At 48.6% G+C, this 6,641-nt stretch overlaps 1 non-coding gene across 1 annotated transcript; it reads left to right on the top strand.

The window, feature by feature from the left end:
• The first annotated feature begins 5,761 nt into the window (after nucleotides 1–5,761).
• Nucleotides 5,762–5,833, top strand: trnap-agg. The gene has a single exon. It is a non-coding gene; the product is annotated as a tRNA-Pro (tRNA).
• The last annotated feature ends 808 nt before the right edge of the window (nucleotides 5,834–6,641 follow it).

Below are 6,641 nucleotides of genomic sequence, written 5' to 3'. Positions count from 1 at the left end.
ACTCCCTACACAGATGCTGTCTGACCCACAGAGTTTAGTTTAGAGATACAGCACAGAAACAGGACCTTCGGCCCACCAAGCCCGCACCGACCATCGAGCCCCGCACACTAACATCATCCCACGCACACCAGAGACAACGTAAACATATACCAAGCCAATTAACCTACAAACCTGTACGCCTTTGGAGTGTGGGAGGAAACTGAAGATCTTGGAGAAAACCCATGTAGTCACGGGGAGAACGTACAAACTCTGTACAGACAGCGCCCGTAGTCGGGAACGAACCCGTGTCTCCGGCCCTGCAAGCGCTGTAAGGCAGCAACTCTACCGCTGCGCCACCGTGCCACATTTCCCCAGCACAGTGTGTTGTGCACAAGAATCCAGCATCTGCAGTCTCCAAATTAATATTGTCGGTGCCACGTTAGGGATTAAAATCCTTTGTGATCACCAGCACGTCACGACAGAGCATTCAGTGTTTGCAATTTATTTACAGACGGATTATCAAGCCAGGATCAGGCCCAAGAGTCACTTTGAAAAGAAGCTTTTTGTGGTGAGCCAGTTCCGACTAACTTCATGTGTTGTGGTCTTTGACATTCATCTCCCATCTGACTCTCTGAGCCTGTTGCCGATTGAAAAGCTAACTATGAATAAAATGGGCCTCTCATCCTTGCCAACACTTCCAGACGTAACGAAAAGACAAGCCAGAATATAAATCAGAGTCGCGGAGTGACAGGGCGAGTCTTATACCAGTACGATCCACCTATATTAAACATTTTAATGTCCCTGGCCAACATCCATGGTAACTAACGGAATTCTATCCCATATTTGCCGTGTACCTTTGCACAGGCCGGGATTAGCAAATTAATTCAGATAGTGAATATAGACAAAATAGGTGATGTCTCGATTGTCTACCTTCCATTTCTCCAGCATCTGCAGTTCTCTCTTAAACACAACGGAGTAACTCAGCGGGTCAGGCAGCAACTCTGGAGAAAAGGAATCGATGATATTTCAGGTCGAGGCCCTTCTGACCCAAACTTTCTTGAGTCACCGTTCATAAGATCATAAGAACATAAGTGATAGTAGATTTAAGCCATTCGGCCCATCAAGTTTACTCCGTCTGCTATTCAATCATTCTATCTCTCGATCTATCTCTCCCTCCTAATCCCATCTCCTGCCATCTCAACATAACGTGTACTAATCAAGAATCTATCTATCTCTGCCTTAAGTATATCCACTGACTCGGCCTCTACAGCCTTCCGTGGCAAAGAATTCCACAGATTCACCACCCTCTGACTAAAAAAAATTCTCCTCATCTCCTTCCTAAAAGAACATCCTTTAATTCTGAGGCTATGACCTCTAGTCCTAGACTCTCCCACTAGTGGAAACATCCTCTCCACATCCACACTATCCAATCCTTTCACTATTCAGTACGTTTCAATGAGGTTGCCCCTCATTCTTCTAGACTCCAGCGAGTACAGGCCCAGTGCCGACAAAGGCTCATCACAACTGAGCCATCCAACCAACAACTGTAGAGCAGTCCTGGGCTACCATCATCCACATTATCTTGCGCGCATTGTTCAATAACGTTATTCCCTTTATCCTGTGGATGGAGTAGCAGCACCTAGTGGTGAAGCTGGGCATTCGGAACCCTCGTCATCGGCCGGGACTGTCATGTGACTGTGGGTTTGTTCGCGGGCTTTTGAGATTAATCAGTAGTTAGTGCTCGTCGCATCGACAGGAGCTTTCATCGTTAATCCGTGACCAGGTACGCGGCAGTTCGAGCATTTGTTTCGCTCAACTTGCCTGGTCTCACTACAACCAAGAGCGGAACTCGCTATCAAAACATGGAGGGGACGGGGGACACAATTTTTTGGCGGCCACGCGCGCATGCGCACACTCACACACACTTCGGAGGCTCAATCCAGCGCTAAAAGCGGAGATTTTAAAATCGGGATGACCAAAACTTGGGGGGGATATCCCCCACCTCTCAAAACATGGGGGGAACGTGCCCCCCCCCCCCCGGGTTTTCCGCCTCTCACTACAACGGCTCGATTGTAATCATGTGTTGTCTTTCCGCTGACTGGATAGCACGCAACAAAAAAGCTGTTCACTGTACCTCGGTACACGTGACAATAAACTCTACTAAATTCTCCAGCTTCTGCAGTTTTTTAAAAATCTTCACCAACAAATTTCTTGAACAAGCTTCAAGTCACCAGTTGACTCTTGACCCCAGAGCTGTAGATTTTCACTGATTGTTAGAGTTCTCTCTGATTGCGCAGCGGTAGAGTTGCTGCCTCACAGCGCCGGTGACCCGGGTTCGACTCTGACTACGGGTGCTGTCTGCACGGAGTTTGTACGTTCTCCTCGTGACCTGCGTGGGTTTTCTCCGGTTGCTCCGGTTTCCTTCCACGTTCAAAAGACGTACAGGTTTGTAGGTTAATTGGCTTCGGGTAAAATTGTAAATTGCCCCTCATGTGTGGGATAGCGTTAATGTACGAGGATGGCTGGTCGACGGAGACTCGGTGGGCCAGAGCGCCTGTTTCAGCGCTGTATCTCTTATTAGTTTCTAATGCTATCCTTTAGTTCGTATCTCTAAACTAAACCAAACTAAACTAAACCAAACTAAACTAAACTAAACTAAACTAAACTAAACTAACTAAACTAAACTAAACTAATCTCCGTATCTCCCCCTCCCTTGAATCTCGGTCTGAAGAAGGGTCTTGACCCGAAACGTCGCCAATTCCGTCTTTCCAGAGACGCTGCCTCACCCGTTGAGTTGCTCCAGCATTTTGTGTCTACCTTCGATTCAAACCAGCATCTGTAATTCTTTCTTACACATTTCGTCCGCTCCACTGTGAAATCTCCTCAAGGTATGTCTACTTTGAAGAAGTTCTCCTCCTCTCTACGACAAGAGTTCAGGGTCTGAAGAAGGGTCTCGACCCGAAACCTCGCCCACTGCTCTCCAGAGATGCTGCCTGACCCGCTGAGTTACTCCAGCATTTTGTGTCTACCCTAAACTAAACTAAACTAAACTAAACTAAACCTAGCTGTTCTACCTCTAATTGTAAGGGAGTGACTCACTTGATTTTTGTTTTTGTTTTTAGAGATACAGCACACCGGGTCCGCGCCGACCAGCGGTCCCCGAACACTAACACTATCCTACACCCACTAGGGACAATTTTTACATTTATAATAAGCCAATTAACCTAAAAACCTGTACGTCTTTGGAGTGAAGATCTCGGAGAAAAACCCACGCAGATCAAGGGGAGAGCGTACAAAACTCCGTGCAGACGGCACCTGTAGTCGGGATCGAACCCGGGTCTCCGGCGCTGCATTTGCTGTAAGGCTGCGCCACTGTGACCGCCCGGAGATCTCTCTCCCCACGACCAGCTGGTCTGCATGTACACAGGAGAAGCCTCTTATCATCCAGGGGGCCAGTCACGTGAAGTTGGAAAAGGCTTTGGATAACCTTATCTTGATGGATTGGGGGAAAATGATACTTCAAGTTGAAGAATCTGGCCAAGCGTTAGATGTGCGAAGAATATCGAATCGTTTCATCTGTGCTCTGGGCCAACATAAAACTACAGGGGGTTGACAGCAGGTTGTTAGTGGAAGTGAAGTCAAATGTTGTCAGGTGGGCTCTCCACGGGGGTCTCGGGGGCACCAAACTGTGGATGGGGTCACAGCTGAGACCCTCCAGCTCCTCCTTGTAACCAAGAGCCGCATCAGGTTACATCCCCCCCTCTCAGCACGCAGGGGTCAGCTTTAGGTTTTAGGCTCATTGTTGTCACATGCAATGAGGTGAGATTTGTTTTTCGTGCGAGCCAAGCAGACCCAGGCCTTCAGGTAGAAGGTACAGGAGCCTGAAATCTGCAACATCCAGGTAACATCCCCACAGCCATCAGACTATTAAACTCAACTCAAACAAAACTCTGTTCATTAATAGCCCATTGCAGCTTATGTGTTTATTTATGTGTATATATATATATATTCATTGGTATATGGTCACACTGATCAGTTCTGTTCTGTATTCGTAACTGTCACTGTGTCATTTACACTGTCACTGTATGTCATGTTGTTACTTGTGGGCGGAGCACCAAGGCAAATTCCTTGTATGTGAATACTTGGCCAATAAACTTACTCACTTACTTACTATTTATTTATGCCTACAATATTCTGTTGTGTTGAAGCAAAGCAAGAATTTCATTGTCCTATCTGGGACACATGACAATAAACTCTTGATTTTGAATATGCCATACATGGATACATTCAGTTGAAACTCAGGTACATTGACAGATCTTAAACCAGCATAATCAAGCAGCAGTCTCACCCTGGTTACTCCCTCTCCTCCCCCCTCTCCCATCAGGCAAGAGGTACAGAAGTGTGAAAACGCACACTTCCACATTCAGTGTTTAAGAAAGAACTGCTGATGCTGGAAAAATCGATGGCAGAAGAATCTGAAGAAGGGTCTCGACCCGAAACGTTGCCTATTCCTTCTCTCCATTGATGCTGCCTCACCCGCTGAGTTTCTCCAGCATTTTTGTCTATCTCCAGATTCAGGGACAGTTTCTTCCCGGCTGTTATCAGGCAACTGAGCCGTCCTCTCACCAACTAGAGAGCGGTCCTGACCTCCCATCTACCCCAGAGTACCCTTAATCGGACTCTACAGGACTTTATCTCATGGGTGGCAGTGCGGCACGGCAGTAGAGGATGTGGGAGGAAACCGGAGCACCCGGAGAAAACCCACACAGTCACAAGGCAGAAGGTACAAAGTATGCCCAGACAGCACCTGTGGTCAGGATTGAACCCTGGTCTCTGGCGCTGTAAGGCAGCAGCTCCACCTGCTGCCGCTATACTCGAGGAACTGAGCTGTCTCTTCAGTGTGTAACAATGGAGAATGGTTCATAAGTGATAGGAGATGAATAAGGCCATTCGGCCCATCCAGTCTACTCCGCCATTCGATCATGAAGACTCCATTTCAATAGTCGATAGTGTTTTATTTGTCACGTATGTAACCGCACAGTGCATATGTTACACGTGCGGGCGCCGCCATGTTTTGCCGCCATTAGTCAAAGTCCGGGCGGTCCGCGCGTTCGATGTACTGGAGCAGTTCCCGCGAACTCACGTCCCTCTCCTCTCCTCGCCCGGCCATCTTTGTGTCCCGGGGGCGCCTCCTGGAGCCAACATTGACGGCGCTGGGGGTATTACCACGGTTCACCCTCCTACTGGCCCTTGCCCCGCATGTCCGACGTCTCCAGCTCCCTCCCAGTCCCGCCGACCGGCAAACCCTCTCAACCCCATTCTCCTGTCTTCTCCCCATAACCCTTGACACCTGTGCTAATGGAGAATCTGTCAATCTCTGCTAAGTTTGGTTGAGAGATCCGTGTAATCGACGGCACGGTGGCGCAGCTGGCTTACAGCGAATGCTGCGCCAGAGACCCGGGCTCCATCCCGACTACGGGTGCTGTCTGTACGGAGTTTGCACGTTCTCCCCGTGACCTGCGTATGTTTTCCCCGGGTGCTCCAGTTTCCTCCCACACTCCAAAGACGTACAGGTTTGTAAGTTAATTGGCCTGGTGTAAATGTAAAAATTGTCCTTAGCTTGTGTAGGATAGTGTTAATGTGCGGGGATCGCTGGTCAGCGCGGACCCGGTGGGCCGAAGGGCCTGTTTCCGCGCTGTATCTCAAAACTCTAAACTCTAACCCAGTGACCAAGGGTTTCTGTGAGTTTGAATCTCACTCTAGCAGTTTTAAACTTACATCTGGCTCGTTGGTCTAGGGGTATGATTCTCGCTTAGGGTGCGAGAGGTCCCGGGTTCAAATCCCGGACGAGCCCAAATTTTGGGGCAGGCACTGTCCGCAGCGGTAGAGTCGCTGCCTTGCAGCGCCAGAGACCCGGGTTCCATCCCGACCACGGGTGCTGTCTGTACGGAGTTTTACGTTCTCCCCTTGACCTGCGTGGGTTTTATCCAAAGACATAATTGGCTTCGGTAAACATTGTACATTGCCCCTGTTGCCTGTCGGGTAGTGTTAATATGCGGGAATCGCTGGTCGGTGGGCCGAAGGGCCTGTTTCCACCCTGTATCTTGAAACTTTTAAAAGACAATTCCAGCAGTGAAATACTGATGTAGATAAAAGTGATCATGAAGCAGTCAGCTTGTTATAAATCCCAAATGATTCACTAATAACATTTTTGAAACGACAAACAAGTTCCAGTTATATTGCGCTGATTATGTCTGCTGCTTTTCACAGGAGTGGAATCAAATTGAAAAATTAACCATCAGGAGTTACAGTACTTACGCAATGGCCAGAAACATGGCCATGGAACCAAGTGTGAGGGTGATCACAGTATTAAACACTTGGTCAAATAGAAGGAACAGGGCGACACGGTGGCGCAGCTGGTAGAACAGCTGCCTCACGGCGCCAGAGAACCAGGTTCGATCCTGACCTCGGGTGCTGTCTCTCTGTGTGTGTGGAGTTTGCACGTTCTCACTGCGACTTTGTGGGTTTCCACCAGGTGCTCCGGTTTCCTCCCACAACCCAAAGACGTGCAGGTTCATGGGTTAATTAGCCCGTTGTAAATTGCCGCTGGACAGGCTTGGATTGTTTTTTATAGACAATAGACAATAGGTGCAGGAGTAGGC

The sequence above is a fragment of the Amblyraja radiata genome, chromosome 6, assembly GCF_010909765.2.
Source record: "Amblyraja radiata isolate CabotCenter1 chromosome 6, sAmbRad1.1.pri, whole genome shotgun sequence".
NCBI lineage: Eukaryota > Metazoa > Chordata > Chondrichthyes > Rajiformes > Rajidae > Amblyraja > Amblyraja radiata.
The sequence above is the reverse complement of the archived record's forward strand: the minus strand, read 5'-3'. Positions and strand labels throughout refer to the sequence as shown.